Source organism: Callospermophilus lateralis, unplaced genomic scaffold (genome assembly GCF_048772815.1).
Source record: "Callospermophilus lateralis isolate mCalLat2 unplaced genomic scaffold, mCalLat2.hap1 Scaffold_63, whole genome shotgun sequence".
Classification (NCBI taxonomy): Eukaryota; Metazoa; Chordata; class Mammalia; order Rodentia; family Sciuridae; genus Callospermophilus; species Callospermophilus lateralis.
In genome coordinates, this window is record NW_027514713.1 from 2,871,875 (window position 1) to 2,891,179 (window position 19,305).

Consider the following 19,305-nt stretch of genomic DNA (forward strand, 5'->3'; position numbering starts at 1 on the left):
TGAATTTTATAGTTAATAAACATATCTCATGTATAAATTTGAAGTTCAAACTTCTGTCTTTTATATATTTTTGGCTTAAAAATGAGAAAAGGATCCAAAAATGCAGCTAGACATTGATTTCAAAAAAGAAAAAGGTTTAAATTTCTATAATTGACTTTTTTCTTTACTCATCATTTATTATAGATTTCTTGTATGATTGTAAGGTTAGGTTATTTAAAGTGGATTCTAGGGCTTATCTTTGTTAATTACTACAGGAAAATTAAATAAGGAATTTCTCTACACTATGGCTGCAGGAAAATGAATAAATTTCTTTAAAATCATATGGTAATAAAATTGTTAAATGACATACTTACTAAACATCCACTCCTTAAATTTTTTTACTGTAATATTTTTGGCAGTGAATCATGAATTCTATCATCTAGATTTGGGGATTTAATATGAAATCATATGGAATAAAATTAGGCCAATCCAAAAGTATTCATACATAATTTGTTGTTTACTTAATGACATGTTGTGGAGATAGCAACTAGTGAACATATTTATTTTTAGACATAGTTACTTTTTGGCTTTTCAGTTTCTAATAAGCCTTTTAGATTTATTTCCTTACTGAGTCACTCAGGGCCACTGATGTTTGTTTTTTTATTTATTTTTATTTTTTTTTATTTTGTAATCTCCAGGCATTTACCCTTCTAAGAAATCTGTCTTGGGAGCTCTGTTTCTGAAGAGTTTCTTAACATTAAAGAAAAAATGTATATATGTTGCCCCTGAAATGTACTGTCAATGCACTCTCTTCAAAATGGAGAGAAAATAATATTTTTCCAGACTGACATCCCTGTGTTAAGAGCTAAAACTACATTGAGGGTCTTTGAAGAAATTTCATACAGTTCTGTCTCTGGGTAGTTTTCTGTGGGCTGCTGAATTGCCACTTAGTATCCAGATACCCATGTTTTTCCATCTGTTCTATCGGAATAATTTTAGAGGGCACAGATGAATAATGCTCTTCATGGAGGCTATGAATACCTGTATGTTCTATAGTGCACAGCTGGCAAAGCCCCTGGAATACACTGTGCAGAGTCTATTTGGTTAACCATTATCTGCCACTCACATGAATTTTCTTTCAAAAGCTTGTAATAACCTTTTCACTTTAGGCATCCATGTCATCCACATTCCCAAGTATAAAAGTTTGAATCTTTCTTTTCTGAATTCCAGGTTCCATTTCTCTTGTGGTTCAATGTGGTACATATAATTATGTTTTTTTCTTTCTTTTACACTGTGTTTCTAATAAAAATGTTCTCTGTCCCAAACCTATATTTCCCAGGTCCAGCTATGTTTAGAAAATGACATAGATAATTGTATTTGATAATTTATAAAGGAGAATTGAGAATAATTCTTGCTCATGTTTCCCTTCCTTAGAAACTGAACCTTTTCAGAACTGTTCCTGAAAAGGGAGGATCATAATCAATCACATAAATAAAAAAATGTTGATTGATTGTATATTCTATTCTAAAAACTCTCTGTTCAGATCCTTGGCCCATTTCTTGATTGGGTTATTAATATTATTATTATTACTATTATTATTGTTATTATTATCATCATCATCACTATTATTATTATTTACTTAGTTTTTTGAGTTCTTTTTGTACCCTAGAGATTAGTGCTCTATCTGATATGTGAGGCGTAAAATATTCCTCCTAAAAGCTAGGCTCTGTCTTCACCTCACAGATTGTTTCTTTTGCTGAGAATAAACTTTTTAGTTTGATTCTATCCCATTTATTGATTATTTGTTTTAATTCTTATGCTATAGGTGTCTTATTAAAAGAAATTGGGGCCTAATCCCACATGATGAAGATTAGAGCCTGTGTTTTATTCTATTAGACACAGAGTCTTGGGTTTAATTCCTAGGTTCTTGATACATTTGGAGTTGAGTTTTGTGCATGGTGAGAGATAGCAGTTTGTTGAAGAGGCTATCTTTTCTCCCTTGCATGTTTTGACACCTTTGTCTAATATATAATAATTATATTTTGGGGGTTAGTCTTTGTGACCTCTATTCTATACCATTTGTGTGCAGTCTGTTTTTTTTTTTTTTTTTTTTTTGCAAATGCAATGCTGTTTTTGTTACCATTGCTCTGTAGTATGACTGAAGGTCTGGTATAGTGATACCACCTGTTTCACTCTTTCTGCTGAGGATTACTTTATCTATTCTTGGTCTCTTATTTTTCCAGATAAATTTCATGGTTGCTTTTTCTATTTCTGTGAGGAATGCCATTAATATTTTGATCAGATTGCAGTAAATCTGTATAGTGCTTTGGTAGCATTGTCATTTTGAAAATATTAATTCTGCCTACTCATGATCAAGGTTGATCTTTCCATCTTCTAAGGTCTTTTTAAATTTTTTCTTTAGGGTTCTGTAGTGTTTCTTGTTTAGGTCTTTCACCTTTTTTATTAAGTTGCTTCCCAAGTATCTTATTTTTTTGAAGTTATTATAAATGGGGTAGTTATCTATCTTCATTTCTTTCTCAGAAGATTTTTCACTGATATACAGAAATGCCTTTGATTTAAGGGTGTTGATTTTTTATCCTGCTACTTTGCTAAATTTATTTACTAGTTCTAGAAGTTTTCTGGTGAAGTTTTTTGAGTCTCCTAGGTATATAATCATATCTGGCATTTGCAGGTAAATGGATATCATTGGAGAAGATAATGCTAAGTGATGTTAGCCAACTCCAAAAAAAAATATAAGGAGAGTGACTCATAATGGGGTAGGGAGGGGGAGCATGAGAGAAATAGATGGATTCTCAATAAAGAATAGGGTTGGAAGGAAAATAAAGGGGGCAAAAATGGTGGAATGTGATAGAGACCATCATCAAAAGTACATGTACGAAGACACAAATTTGTATCACTATACTTTATATATATATACCAGAGATGAAAAATTGTGTTCTATACATTAAATAAGAATTGTAATGCTTCTGTTGTCATTTCTTTAAAAAAATGATAGAAATATAAAAAAAATTCATAAATTATACACAGTAAATATGTACATGTTATATATAGAATATATACATATATATGCACATATATGTTTATATATAGATCTAGGGAAAGGCAAGTCTCTTTCCTGAATTTTTAAAAATCAATTAATTTATTAATATGTTGTAACTTGATAATAGAGCAGAATGCATTTCACTTTATAGCACACAATTTTATTTCTCTTGTTGTACAGAAAGTATAGTTACAAAACCCATGAACCTCTAATTTGTGTACAACAAGATTTTCATCTCCTTACACCAACTTACCTACCTCTATACCATCTCCCATCACCTCCATCCTTGTTGTCTTATAAAATGTTTCTTCATTTCTTCCATGCTACCTCCCACTTTCCTCATTGTGGATCACCATCCACTTAGCAGAGAAAACATTAGGTCTTTGATTTGGGAGGATTGGCTTACTTACCTTAACATGATATTCTTTAACTCCATCCATTTACTTCCCAATTCCATAATTTTATTCTCTTTTAATGTTCAGTAACATTTCACTGTGTAAATAGACCATATTTTCCTTATCCATTCATCTATTGAACAGCATATAAATTGGTTCTATACTTTACCTATTGTGAATTGTTTTGCTATGAGCATTGATGTGGATATGCCTCTGTATTATGCTGTTTTTAGCTCTTGTTGGTCTAAAGTGAGGAGTGGGATAGCTGAGTAAATTTTGGTTTCTTTCCAAGTTTTCTAAGGAATCTCTTTATTCTTTTCCAGACTGGTGTCACCAATTTAGAGTCCTAACAACACTGTAACAGTGGGCCTATTTCCTCACATCCTCACCAAACCATATTTTTGCTTGTATTTTTAATAATTTTTAGTCTGAGTGGAGTAAGATTAATATTGGAGTAGTTTTGATTTGCAATTCTTTAATTGCTAGAGATGTTGTTTTCAAAGCAAAACTCAAACACACTTTGTTATAATTAGTAACCGTAATATTACCACTACATGTATAACTACTTGGATTTTATGTTTGTTTGTGAATATCAGATTTCATGAAAATTTTAAAATATCAATTCTATCAATTATTTAAAATAGTAACTTGTTATACTTTTTATTCACCATATGGTCTACTCATGCATCATCTCTATATACATAAACCCAGGGTACACCTATTTTTATCCCCAAACTCTAAAATGGTAGGGTTTCAAAACATCCTTATTGATATCTATTTCCCAAAGTGCCTTGTTGTGACTGACTCTTCATGTGTGCTGACATTCCCATTTACACATTAATAGAAATTCATTGAATTGCAAAAAGGGCCTTTGGTCCCAATCCTAAACTCACTATTCTTCCTTACCCTACACTGGAATCTATTTCACTGCAAATTCTCTTTTACATTCAGTAGTACCAGGTACAAGATCTTGGCCATTATCTATGGATTTAGAGGATTCATCTCTGCAGAACATAATTCAAAACTATGTATTCAAATCAAGGGCCCAACGAACTTGTGTGCTTCAGATCTTACCTAGTTTTCTATTTTCATACTTACATTTCACCTTACATTCGTATAAATATCCTAGTTGCCCAATACCCGTATTCATCCAGCAGAATGACTCCTAACCCAAATCGAACATGATATGACCCTTAACCATACTCTGTTACCTCGATCTATTTTCACATAACAGCAGGTCCTGAGTTGATCTTGCAATACAGGTGTGTAGGGAATCCTACAGCTGCTGAGAAGCTCAAAGGTAGATGCAGAAATGATCCCTGGAGCAAATGTAGGCAGCTAAGTAGGACCTGTGAGGTCTAAAGTCATCTTCCATGGCCAAGAACCCAGTCAGGATGAAGAGATGAGGCTGAATCAGCCTCTCTCTTCTCAATGCAGGGAAGATGGACACAATCAGGTCTGTGTGGATTGCTGATCCCGGGCTCCTAGGGTATATAGACCTTTATGTCTTGTGAAAATGTCACAGGAAGTTCAGCAGCCTCCATCTCATGAAACCCTTGGAAACAACTGTTAGGACAAAGTGGTTGCCAAGGCAGTGACCTCATTCACTTCCCTGAAGGAAGTGACCTCACCTCACTTCCTTGGTGATGGAACTCTCTGAACTTGGGATCCAGGAGGCGAGGCATCCAGAGGCAGTTCCACTCCCAGTGGGCTCACTTGATTGTCTGTACCAAGGCCAGAGTCATTCTTTGTTGGTACCTAGTGATGTGTGGATAGCCAAATGCCTTGAATGGTCTCAACAGGGGCCTTTCCTGAGAAAGAAGTGTTGGCTCATTGCTGGCTCCAGACAACTACACAGAGATGGCCAATGATACCAGAGCTGAGACAGGACCGGCCACTGCTGAGGAACATATTTTCACCCACCAGTCAGAGGACAGAGTGGATAGATGCAAACCAAATACAGGGGTGGTTTGTTTGTCTCAGTGGGTGTGTGTTTCAATTTGTCGTTTTGTCTCATGTTCTGAGAACATGAAGGAAAAACATTTTTTTTTGTTGTTGTTGTTGTTGGTTTGAAATGGACTGTTAACTAGTGAGCCTTTTTATGTCAGTGGATTCCACTGGGTTTGTGGTTAAAGAGAGTAGAGAAAAGAATGCAGCCGTGACTCTGTCCTGTCTAGTGCAAATCTTTGCAGGACTCCTCATGGCCAATTTATGAATGGAATGCTGCTTGCCTTGCAGATGGGCAACACCTACCAAGATCCTAAGTTCCTGTATTCTTCCTGAATTTTGGCCACTCTCTGAAGGGGTTCGTGGTTTTGTGTCCAAGATGTGTACCGCATTCAAGCTCTGTGACATGGCCATGTACTGGATTCCTGAAGGGCATGCCAAGCATGTCAGAAAACTCAAAAATTAGCATGACTGGTAAGGATCTCTCTGGAGAATCCCTGCTTGGATAGATAGTAACCCAAGTTGCATGATTAGGAGCTGTCAGTGCCACAGTGTTCAATTAAAGAAAAGTTTTTCTCCAGGCTTCTTTCTTCCCTATTGTTCTGTTCCCCTGAATGTCAGGGAGGTGTTTGCCTTAGGGCACTCCTTTGGGACTCCTCAAGAAAACAGTTTCAAATGGAAATGAAGAGGCCTAATCTGTGCCTTTTAATTAAAGTGCTTTGTAAAAGCTGTGTCTGAATAAGACTCTTGGCCCTGTGTGTGGCTGTGAATTACATTCTCAGCACCCCAGGAAACTCCAGAAAAATCCCATGTGTCCATCCCAATCTAAAAGAATGAAAAAGAAGTGTACTATTGGATGAAGTCTCTAGCCTTCCTCTGATCAGGATCCTGACCCCTATGAAGTCAGAACAGGGATCCTCTGGGTCAAAAGAGTTGTTGCAAGCCCTCCAGTAACTAGCACACAGGTGTTTGGGTTTTTTCATGAGTCCAGTACACATAAAGAATCTACTCCAGGCAGGCAAGAGGCCTTAATTTGACAAGCAGAGCAGTATTAACTACAGGCCCATTATATCTATCCTGTTTCTCAGGAAGGGTGTACAGGCCACCATGACATTTGGCATATGATGGGTATGGGAGCTTACTTTGCACACCATCTTAGACTGCTCACCCTATAGAAACCCCAGCCAGATTGTTATGATGAGTGTCTGTATGAAAGAAGATGAGGGCCATGTGGGAGTTTTTTTGTTAGAATAGTGGTCTTTTGTATGGTGGTTGGAAAAGAAGACTGGGTCCACCTCAGCTTGAACTCTGGTATGATGCCAATAGAGACTGAGTTCTGGAACTGACCTCAGAGAACTGTTGCCTTGAATTGTGTTGGGATTTTAGAAGGCTGGGCATTAAAGGAGCCTTTGGAAAGGAGATCTAGGCCGAGGGTGGCTTTCTCCACAGCACTGGGAATCTCAGCCAGGATTTCACATGATTTTGCTGTGAAAGCCTTTTCAGCTACAGTTGAGAGCCAAAACTCACAGGAACCTCATATTTTAGACCCCAATGGGCCTGGATTCCTGTGACCTTTCGCCACTCTTTGGGAACCTTGCTTGCATGCGATTTATTGCTTGTTTGGATTTATAATCAACTTTTCAGGAGATATTTTTCAGAAATATTCTTTTTCTTGACATACATATTCATTTCAGAATACTCAAAATGAACTTCAGTGAATATTGAGTACTAACCCTAATATTTCTACAGTAAGTGACCCAGTTTAACATCAATGAAAGTATATTCATATGGGACATGATGTGTATTTTGAATTAAATTTTTATTCAAAATTGTTATATTCCTATTTCTTCAGTATATATACTTCATAGGATGTATCATTTCATCCACAATTCACAAATTGATATGCATATGGTTCACTTTCATTCACTCCCTGTATCAGATCCCATGTATTTCTCCATGTTGTGCTTTACTTGCTTTTTCATGAGATTTCTTTTATATCACATAACTTTTGAATTCCTTCATCATTTTTGAAGCAAAACTCAAACACAGTTTGTTATAATTAGTAACCCTAATATTACCACTACATGTATAACTACTTGGATTGAATGTTTGTATGTGAATACCAGATTTCATGTATTTTTTAAAATAACAATTCAATCCATTATTTAAAATAGTAATCTGTTATATTTTTATTCACCATATGGTCTATTCATGCATTATCTCTATATACATAAACCCAGGGTACACCTATTTTTATCCCCATACTCTAAATGTTAGGGTTTCAAAACATGCTCCCAGAAATGGTGGAAGAAATACGCATGTCACCTGCTCCATGTATTCCTTTCATCACATCATGTTCTGGACACAAAATGCAAAACTCATCCTTTTCTTATTCTTCTCCCAAAGCCTCATTTTAAAGAGAGAATGGATTACTAAAATCATCTATGTCTGCATTGCCTATTGTTTTCAATAGGTGTGCTAGGTAGGACTTTTGGGTGCAGTTGGATGTGGGGCAGCCGTTTTCCTGTGAACAGTGGCTGCTTCATCCACAAAAGCAGCCGGTTGTCCCCCACCAGAGCTGTCCAGAGTTATGACCTTTTAATTTTATTATCAGGACCATGAGGCTTCTAGCCGGGATCACACCTCCCTAAGAGGTTGTAAGGAATCTCTGTGAATAGAAATCTACATAGTGGTGGAAAGATCTCAGACCAGCCATCCCTTGGGAGGTGGAAGTTAAAGATTAGTTTCACTCAGTTGGCAGAAAAGTTTTGATGGAAAAGTTCATTTTCATAATGTTTCTTTTGGCTGGAGATAGGATAAATGGGGCAAAGATGAATGTGCTTTTGTACATTGGGCTAATTGGGTTAGATTGATGAACGTGGTCACATATCCAGGGCACAATATGAGCTACTTTTGTATGTACAGATTCTTTTACTTCCCACTATAATCTCAGAGGGTAGACATCATCACTCCCCAGTTCTTACAGATGGGGAACTGAGATGTGGAGAGATTGAGGAACCACCCAGATCACCCAGATGGTAAATGGCAGAGCTAAGATTTGAACTGCAGTCTTGTGACACAGTCTTTGGTTGTGACCAGTATACTGCATTACCTGGACATGCAGGGTGGGTCTAGATAGTATGGCTGGATATGTTCCTGAGGTCTATGGCATTCTGTGAAGCAGTGTCCCATTGGGTGTAAGTCATCAATTGCATTTCATCACTTCCAGTAGCCTCCTGGAGGGAAGGGTTCTATTCTGTGTCCTGGCACCCTGCTTGATGCCTGCCATTTAGGACCTGTATCCATTTGCAGATCTCCATGTCAGCAACCTGGGTCAGAGTGGAACAGGAAGGCAAAGGGCTTCAAGTGGTCTCCCTGACTCTTGTCAGCTCTTATCAGGATGAACAGAGGTAATGTCTTGGATCATTGTTTAGGGTTCACTGAAATCAAAGCTAAAAGATGATCTTAAAAAAGAAAAGCACTCATTTCTGATGTGTTTGGTTGCTCTCCCTCTTTATCATTAATGTTTTCCTTTTTCTGGAACCATGTACAGGCAGCCAACCTCCCCTGCTCCTCTGTAAAAGCTAAGCCAGCAAGGTGTTTGGTTATCATTGCCAAATAAATTAATTGAGAACTACTATTATCATCTTAAAGCTTAATTCTTTCCCTTTGTACTTTCTGGATGCTTATAGGATGTTGATTCCTCTCCAATCTGCTGGGCTTCTGCAGGATTTCCAGATTTTTCTCCCCACTGTGAGTGTTTTGTGCATTGAGTGCAAAGCTTCAGTTATCAAGTGCTTAGTTTAGGTGTGGTTTGTCCACCCAGGGTTCCTGTGTTGGAAGCTTGCTCCTGAGTGTGGTGATATGGGGGATGGTGGAACCTTGAAGAGGTGGAGCTAGTGGTAGGTCAGTGAGGACACTGCCCTCAGGAATGGAGACCTGAAGATGCTGCCCTTAGAAGAGACTCTGGTTAGTTCTTGCATCTTGAGAGTCATTATGAAAGAGTAAGACTTCTCCACAGTCTCTGGCTTCCTAGCTCATCATGTGATCTCTCCTTTTTGCTTGTATTCCTGCAACAATGCGATCTGCCATGATGTTATATAGCCAAAGAAGGAACCCTCATCAGAGGCTGAATTAATAAGAACATCTGATTTTTATTTTTTAGCTTCCCAAACTGTAATATATAAACCCCTTTTCTTTATAAAGTACATAGCCCACAACCTCAAATATATGGGTCACTGGAGGAACCCAGAAACACCATGGAGGAACCCAGCAATACCATCAGGGTAGTGCCCAGGACACATTATCCATCAGATCTCTCATCAGATGAACCAGAGGGAGCACAGGGTTGGGCATCTTCACCTCCACCACCACAGTACTAACACCAGAGATGGGAGTTCAAATCATTCCCACAGGAGTAAAAGGACCTCTTCCCCAAGAAACCGTAGACTTATTTTTGGGACACAGTTCTTCTACTACAAAAGGACTTATGATAAGTCCTGGAGTAATTGATCCCGATTATGAAGGTGAAATAAAAATTATAGCTAGTTCTCCAAAGGGCATATCAGTAATTTCACCAGGAGACAGAATAGCACAGTTATTAATAATACCCAGGCTACATGATAAATTTTCCAGTAGTACAATAGAAAGAGGTTCCAGGGGATTAGGCTCCACAGTTGTAGATTGGTCTCTGCTGTCTTTAAATTTAGATTCTCGCCCAATGCTAAAACTAAATATTCAAGGATATGAATTTAATGGGCTACTGGTCACATGCAGACCTTAGCATCATATCTCATCAAGAATGGTCAAAACATTGACCATTACAACAAGCCAGTCAAACACTTTGAGGCCTAGGAGTGGCAACTAATCCCCATAGAAATGCAATGGTGTTAGATTGGAAGGATCCTGAAGGATGTGAAGGAACTATACAGCCATATTTATTGGATCATCTTCCTATAAATTTATGGGGATGAGATGTCCTAGATCAATTAGGTTTGCAATTAAAAAATAATAGCAATCCAAATGCACCCACTATTAGGGCTAGACAAGGTTTTAGGAAAGAAAAAAGATTAGGAGAACAAGAACAAGGTATAGCAGCACCAATTCAAATAGATCAAGGAATAAATAGACATGGATTGGGTTTTCAGAAGGGGTCACTGAGACAATAAAAATTACTTGGAAATCAGAAAGACCAGTATGGGTTTCTCAGTGGCCCCTGAGTAAAGAAAAGATACAAGCAGCCCATGACCTGGTCAAACAACAATTAACGGAGGGACATATACAACCTTCCATATCTCCCTATAATACTCCCATTTTTGTCATTAAAAAGAAATCTGGTAAATGGAGATTATTGCAAGATTTAAGAGCCATTAATAATGAGATGCTTATTATGGGACCTGCTCAATCAGGGATTTCCCAATAGTCTGCTTTGCCAAAAACCTGGTATGTTTTAGCTATAGATATTAAAGATTGTTTTTTTTTTCAATTCCAATTCATCCTGAGGATAGTCCACGTTTTGCATTTACTATCTCTGCACTAAATCATGAAGTTCCTGATTTGAGATATGAATGGAAAGTACTCCCTCAAGGGATGGCTAACAGCCCAACTATGTGTCAAATTTTTGTTAACAAAGCAATCCAGCCACTTAGAAATATTTCACTATATGGATGATTTATTATTAGCACATAAACTTAGAAACACGTTGCTAGAATATTATGCCACACTTACAAATATAGTAAAAAATTATAATCTAGAGATAGCAATAGATAAAGTACAATTAAATTTTCCAATTAATTATTTAGGAGTTCTTTTATCTTCAACCATGGTGCATTCACCAAAAATTCAAATACAAGTAGATCAACTCAAATCACTGAACGACTTTCAAAAATTATTAGAAGACATAAATTGAATAAGACCTTATCTAGGCATACCAACGGGAGAGTTGCCTGTGTGTGATGGCCTGGGATTCTGCAGCTACTACTTAATCCAATAGCCACAGTGTGACCCATTTATCCAATAAAACATTTTCCACAGCGGCAGGGAACATAAAGTTACTGCTGTGGGTAGTAGAATATGGTCTTTTGTTAGCCGGAGGTGACTGGAGATTTTGGATGAAGTTAGAATATTATTTTTGTTTTTGTGGGTGCTTTTGAAGATTGTATTGATCCACCTTCTGAATGTCTTGACATGGGGTGCAATTGCTCTTCTCTCATGCCTTGTTTTCCTTTCCTTGTTAGTGACTTCACTCTTGGTCACGACAGAGGATTTAATCAAATAGTTGGCTGTGTATCCACTCTCTGCAAGGGTCATATAAAGGATATGGATTGTCTATAGGCATAAAGGGGATTCAGCGATAGCACTGGCTTGATATATTAACCTTAGATTCAACCTTTGTAGTTTGAAATTCAACTTAAAAAAATAGTTGGTTAAACAAATCCAAGTCACATTTTTCATTAAATGCTGCAAGTAACAACATATGATTTGCAGAAAGCATGAAAGAAATGGATTTAAAAACCTATTTTCAGCATGAGAATATTGGTTAGAATAGATACTTTGAGAAGTGGCACTTTTATCATCAGGGTGTCCAGTTGGGATTCAGATTCTTTTTGTCCTGAAAAAGAATTGAGCAAGACCCAAAGAAGTAACAGACAAGGTACAAATTAAATAAAGTTGAAGTTAGAAGTAGCATTTCATAAAGTAGAGTGCAGTGCACCAAGCAAGAGAGGCTCAAGACCCCAGTGTCTGGGAATTATCTTATATACTGAGCTGTGAAGCCTTTTCTTCCCTATGTGGACTGGATTGAGGACTGTATCCCATTTGCTCTCATTGGTTACCTCATGATACCTGAATAGAATATTGTCCAATATTCCCTGATTGGTTACTTTAGAATACAGCTCACTTTACCCCCATTGGTCATTTTAAAGTATAGAAACTATGGCAGGAGTTGTCATGGTGATAGCCCTCAATGGTGGGAGTTGTCATGGGAATGGGACTAATCTTAACAGGGACATGATGACTTGTTTGCCTGTCTTGTCCTCCAATGGCATCTTCTTACACCCTGCCTCCACCAGCTTGGCATTTCTGAACTCTTACCTAACACCATCATTTCTTACATTCTTCTCAAACTCTTTTTATCATACTCACTGTTTATAATGCATTCCAGGCACTCAGGATAAAACAATGGTGCTGGATTTGAGCAGGTGTAGGGATAGGCTTGACCCTTGCTTCAATAAGAAATAAGACCCCCAAAAATCTAATTTAGAGTGTTGTAAGAAAGTTCAAACAATTAACCTATTCAAGGAGGTAAGAGAATCTATGTGCAAGAAAAAATGTTTAAAATAGGAGATATGCACGAGGTAGGAGAAGTTAAGATAGCTTATTGCACTAAGTTTTATAAGTTTCTCACTGTCTCCCTCACACCTTCTTCTTTTTTTATTCCCCAATAGAAATGACTATATAAAATACAGCTACAAAATTCCAGTGTGCATTTGATATATTAGGAAACTGTGAATCTTGCTTTCCAAAGATCCACAGTCATTTTAAAATCATGGTTGTAGTAGGTTGGGGGGGGGGGAAAGATAGCAAGATAGCACTCAGAGATCTAGCTTAGTCTCCCCATGGAGTGAGTGACCTTTGTATATTATGATTCTTCAGTGTAAATGGAGATAATGCCCAACTAATAGATTGATTGTGCAAACTCCTGGAGAAAGTGTGTATACAAAATCCTCATAAAATACCTGTTCATAATGTACAATTATTAGAACTACTCCTCCACCCACTCTCTATGTAACCCTGTTTGAAGACTGACATTTGTCTGACTCAGTTCTCATGTATTCTGTTCTCAAAAGCCAGCACCTCATAGGCCACCCTGCAGAAGAATTCTATTGAATTCTTCATCTTTTCCATCATAAAATTTATTTTCTTAAATCATAATCTTTCTACACTGAAGTTAAAGAAGGGAGTGTAGTTTACTTTTGTAGTGACAGACCAATTAGGAAACAGAAATCCTCACCTCAAGAAAACACAATTGTTAGATTTTCTTGAGACCTACCTGCTTTCTAAATATACAACTTAAATATGGAATCATCTATATCATTCCAACTAACTGGTCTTATGACTCCCTGAGGCACTTTTAATAAATTTTATTAATCTCAACAGGTTTCCAGTTAAGACCCAAAACTGATCAAGAGAGATTCCTAGGAAGCTGGATTCTTAATAAAATTCCCTTGGTGATTCTTATTTTCAGTTAAGATTAGGCTACGATGATGTATGTAAAAAGTAATTACAGAGTTCAAGATGCTTAGCTTCATATGTAAATGTATACTATATTTATTCAATTTATTCATTCATTTACTTAGCAAATACACACTGAACTCTGAATATATCAGGTACTATCTCTGGAGATGAAAAGGTAAATAATGGTCCTTACCCTCAAGGAGACCATATCTGATAGTGACAGATAAAAGATTCAAATAAGTAGGTAAAATAGAAGCATACAGGAAAGAATGTTTGAGAAAATTAGGATTTAACAGAGTGGTTAATGTTTTCATAATATCCTTCACATGCTTTTCATCTGACTTTCTTCTGACTCTTCCTTTGCCCTAATTACAATGGATATATGACCCAACACATTTTTTTTAAAAGAATCCATTATCTCAGGCAATTGAAATGCCCTATCGCTGAGTGTACATTAATTACATCACTCAAGGTACCATTCTAGGTTTGAATAATTACATTCTTTTCTGCTGAATAATGTTGGCATTGTATTGGTATCTTGCTGAAGACCTCATCAGCTACACGAATCCTGTGGCTTTAAAAGTAGGATGAGAAAAACCAATAAAAAATATTTTAATTTGAATTACTATGACTTTAATTACTTAGAACAATTTTTCTACTAAAAGCAGGAGATAATTTTTTTAATTCAGTCCCCTTTTGATAACTAACATTTGTGAAAATTAGATAGAGAAAATAAATGATATTAAAGTTTGGCTTTGTATTTTCCTTCAAGTATAACTATAGTAATCTCTTAAAGTAATGTTGGGTATGATCAGTAGCTATCTGTTGACATTTGAAGATGCATTATTCACTTCTTGGAGTGTCATTTTCCTCATACATGTTAACTGATTGTTAACATTTCTCTTAATTTAAAGGTCTACAATATACTATCTACTCAGATATTGCAATATTACACATAAAACTGGCTTACAATAAACAAAAATTGTTTTTAATTTAAAAAAAAAAAACACTAGCTGTGTTTAAGAGTTTTCAAATGAAGATTAAATTACTGTGTGAATAGCTTTCTGTGGACAATAAAAATTGATATTACATACTAATTTTATTCTTTGCAGTCATTGTATGTTCTACATAGAAGTCTAAACATGTCTCTCTATATTCCTGGTGAAGAAGGAATGAGACCTATATGACATTTTGTTTTCTTATCACCCTAGTCTAACTGTGGATGTCTCAGATAAAAATATGATACACTCAGGTAAAACAGAGAGTATTTGAATGTAAGCATGACCAGTTTGCAAACAACTTGCCATGAGAAGGAGGGATTACTACCACAAAATTAAGGAAGACAAACTATAAGCAATGAGAAGGAGATGAAGATATGTGGAAATCACTCCTTTTTAAAATAATTAACAAAAGTGTTTTCTGGAATTCTTTGTAATATGAATAATTTTAAAAAGATAACCCTTTGAGGAACTTAGTATACCATATTCACAAATGATTGCTTATATGTTGCTCACAAGTGATTCATATTAACTATACAATCTATTTTACTGCATTAGGAAGAATGTCTGTTTGATTAATTCAGAATTTATTTAGCTATAGTCTATGTTAACATTAGTGTTTTCCTGAAGTTTTTTTTCAATGTTGGTTTAAGTTGCCCTAACTTGAGAACAAGTTTTTAAAATGTGCCTTCCTACATATTTTATAAAGTATCTTTAGAAAAAAAATGGATACTTTCATTCATATCTGCCTTTTTAAAAATTATCTTAGTTCCAGCTAGACTTGCCATGGTCTTCAAGGACAAGTTGATGTCATTCTGAACTATATGTGTTATACTGATAATCAGCATCATTGCACCTGAAATGCTGCCATCTTTCTTTTGTGTGATTGACCTTGTTATTTTAAAGGTGGTAGCGGTGGGGGGAGGAATTTGGCAAAGCATCTAAAAATCAAGCACTTCATAGCTCAGCAGTTCATTGTAGACACTGAGGTCAGATCAGGTGCCAAATAACCTGACAAATTTGGAATGAGCAGCGGGACAGCAACCTGGAGAACGTCAGAAGTTCACAATGTCACCACAGCAGCAGAAAATAGGATAGCTACTAGCAATCCTTTTCATTATTTGGCTGGTATTATTAGTGGAGACAATGAACTCTTCCTTTTTACTTTCCAAAGACACTGTATAGATACATAAAGCATCAATAAAAATGGATTCTTACAAAGTCCTGGAATAGTTAATGCAGTCATTTGTAATGTGAATCACATTACTGATGCAATAGCAAGAAGTTGGCTTTTATTATTGGTATAATATTCACATTATGGCATCTAACACTAATATAATATCTATCTTATGATCTCTAATACTATTAAGATATACTATAACATATAATATAGTAGTTGCCTGATGGCCTAAAATACCTATATGATATTCTTACTATCCCATCAAAAACTAATATAATATCAGCCTCTTTTCTTTAATACTTTGTTATCCATACAATACCATCAAAAATTAAATAATAGGTGATGTGACACTTTTAATATTAATATCTGCCTTATAGTATCTAAAATAAATATTATAAATGCCCTGTTTCCTTTAATACTAGTATAGTAAACATAATTAGTAGCATCTAAAACTGACCTACTGGTTTTCCTGTGGCCTTTAATACTAAGAGGCATCCATAAAATAGCATCTAAAAGTAATGTAATAGCTTCAATGTGGCCTTTATTATCAATGTAAAATTTATACTATAACACCTTAAACTCATATAATAGCTTCCTTGTGGTCTTTATATTAATATTTATAGTGGCCTCTAATAGTGATATAATAGTTGACATGTGGGCTTTAATGTCAATATAATATCTATATAGTGACCTATAAGTTAAGGTCATAGGAGTCTTTACAGCCCCAAAGTAAAAGGTATCTCTGTCTCTTGTGTGATTATTTCATGCAGCCCAGTTCAGTTTACTTGGAGTGACCCTAAGTGTTTTAGTTATGAGAAATGCAACAATTGGTGGCCTGTGCAGGGACTCCAAGGTTAATTTTAGAAATTCAGTGGGACTGGAATTTCTCTCCAGAAGTTAAGCACATTTAGGATTTGAGAGTATTGTGGGCTGAATTGTAGAAAATAAGTGAGTTAGACAGAAGAAGAATCTGTGATGTTAACCTTTTTTAATATTTGGGAATATTTTGTCTTTAGATATATGAAAAAGATTATTTTTGCAATTCTAGAGACCCTAAATAAATGTAAAAAATTATTAAGTTGATTCATAAGATATGTTGAAAATTTCAGACCTCTCCCATGGGAAAAGTACTTCTGTTGACTTCTTTGGATTGTTTTTGTGAATCTTTATATTTTGAAATATTAGGTAAAGGGTTTTGTGGTTTATGTAGTAGAAGTCTGCACTTGGAGAGTGAGAAAAAGGGGAATTTTTTTTTTTTGTGTGTGTGTGTGTGATGAGACCTGATACAAGGATTCTTTACCTGTGGAGAAGTGAATTTTATTTTTCTATTATTTTTGTGAATACCCAGAAGGTTTATACTGAACCTCTTTGCTACATTCTTGTCCTATGGATCAGAATGGCTATAACTCAGCTGCTGTGGACAAAAGACTTTAGCTGCAGTTCCCTATGGGGTCTATAACTAAGCCCACAGCCAGCAGTGTTTTAACCATTAAACAATCTGACCTATGTGCCAAACACAGACTGCCTTACCTTAAGATCTAATAGTAACACTGGCATTTGCTGTTAAAACTCACTTTTAAAGTCCCACATGCTGCAAGGAAAAGTACAAAAGACAAGAGAACACAAGCTACAAGCACAGGTCACAGAGACAAGGCAAGCCACTGCCCACCCTGCTGTTAAAACTCACTTTTAAAGTCCCACATGCTGCAAGGAAAAGTACAAAAGACAGGAGAACACAAGCTACAAGCACAGGTCACATAGACAAGGCAAGCCACAACCCACCAAAAAAAATTTTTTTTGATACAAAAAAAATCAAATGGAAAGCAAGTGGCTAAAAGCTCCAGGAGCCTTTGCCCTGACAATGGGCAGCCAGCTCTATGCTGTTTCCATCACCATCTCCTGGCTGGAGGAACAGTCTTCTGGTTTCACCTCCTGAATTTTCACGGGCTTCCCATTGGTCCTTCCACTGTCACTCAGAACTTCTGGTCCTGCCTTCCAGCCACTAACATGTACTTCCTTTCTCACACAGATCTGCTACTAATAGTATACAGAGTCTGCATATTTAAGAAAGCCCACTTTAAAAATGAGTTTTAACAGCTGATGCCAGTTAACATCTGTAAATGCTAACAAAATATCTTTTTTGGGCAAATCTAATTCCACAGGTTTCTAAGTTGCAGCCCTTGAGCCTAACTTATTTTCAAAGCTAAGTAACCTATTTTTTCTTAATAGCTGTATTATTAAGAAAAATTTCAGAGGTAATATAACAATTATAAAAAATACATGTGTTTTATATTTTGCTTTTAATTTTGAAGGTTATGAAGATGCATTTGCTTGTAGCAGGAAGAAAAGCTGGCAATGTTCCTATGATAATCAGGAAATCTTTATTCTCATTCCTGACTATATAATTGCAAGAAATGAATAAATGTATACACAAAGATCTTATTTCAGCCACATCATGTGATGTCACATGAAAGAGTGCACTCCTAGTTAAAAGTAAATTGAATGGATTCAAATATCTTAAGAACCACATGGTTACATAAAGTTAATACAATTATAAGTTATGCCCTTATTCTTAATATATATTTTTCTAGGTATTTAAATAAACTATAGTTGTTAACCTATAAAATAATTAGCATATATGTCTAATTGTTTAGTTAATGTATGTTTATCTAATTGTTTTTCCTTCAATAGAGAACACATAATTTATACATTTCTTATACATTCATGTATTTGATGCTTTGCCTTTTAGTTGCAGATATTTGAGATAAGTGTATTTTAATATATATTTGCATTCAACAGTTCAAACAGCAATCAAGTAATCTCATATTATTATACAAACTGTATAAGATGATAAACAGATATAATTCTGACTACAGAAATATCCAAGTACTTTAACTATATTTTCATTAAGATATTTCTTCTTATCAAGGTATGATAACTTGTTTTGATTCTAAAGTTTTTAGAAATTCTTCGAAAGTATAACCAGGAAAAGTTTTAAAAGGAAAAGAAGATGCTTCAACAGAGGGAGAGGAAGCACACATTGGAGGTCCTCAGAAGAAGAAAAAAATCATCATTGGGTAAAACAAGGTCTTTCTATTCTAGATTTTAATGATAAAAATATTTTTCTAAATAGAAAGATTTTTATATCATCATCTAGACAGATGATATAGAAAGTTAAAACAATTGAGAAAAAGATTTATTTGTACTGGACTGACTATAAAAATTGTAACTGATTAAGAATGTTTCAGGCTATTTTTCTGATTTTACTATACTGATGTGAGCTAAGATTTTGTCAATATTTAGTCATGATAACTACATATTAAAATGTTAAGTTTATTTTTTAAGGAAGGTCTTTATTGCCTAATTATTTCTATGTTTAAGACAAGGATTATTTTTTAAATAAATTCATATCATTAATTAAACACTAAATATATTAAGCTGATAACTTACATCCCAATTTTGACAATTCTCCTTGGTTATAAATTTGATTGATTCAAAGACACTGCTGAT

The 19,305-nt window shown here is 35.5% G+C and overlaps 1 long non-coding RNA gene across 1 annotated transcript in view; it reads left to right on the forward strand.

The window, feature by feature from the left end:
* LOC143389595 (uncharacterized) overlaps positions 1-19,082 on the forward strand; it is a 32,978-nt gene extending 13,896 nt beyond the window's left edge. The window contains exons 2-3 of the long non-coding RNA XR_013090151.2: positions 5,674-5,856; positions 18,752-19,082. This is a non-coding gene — a long non-coding RNA (uncharacterized LOC143389595). The remainder of the gene's footprint in view (positions 1-5,673; positions 5,857-18,751) is intronic.
* The last annotated feature ends 223 nt before the right edge of the window (positions 19,083-19,305 follow it).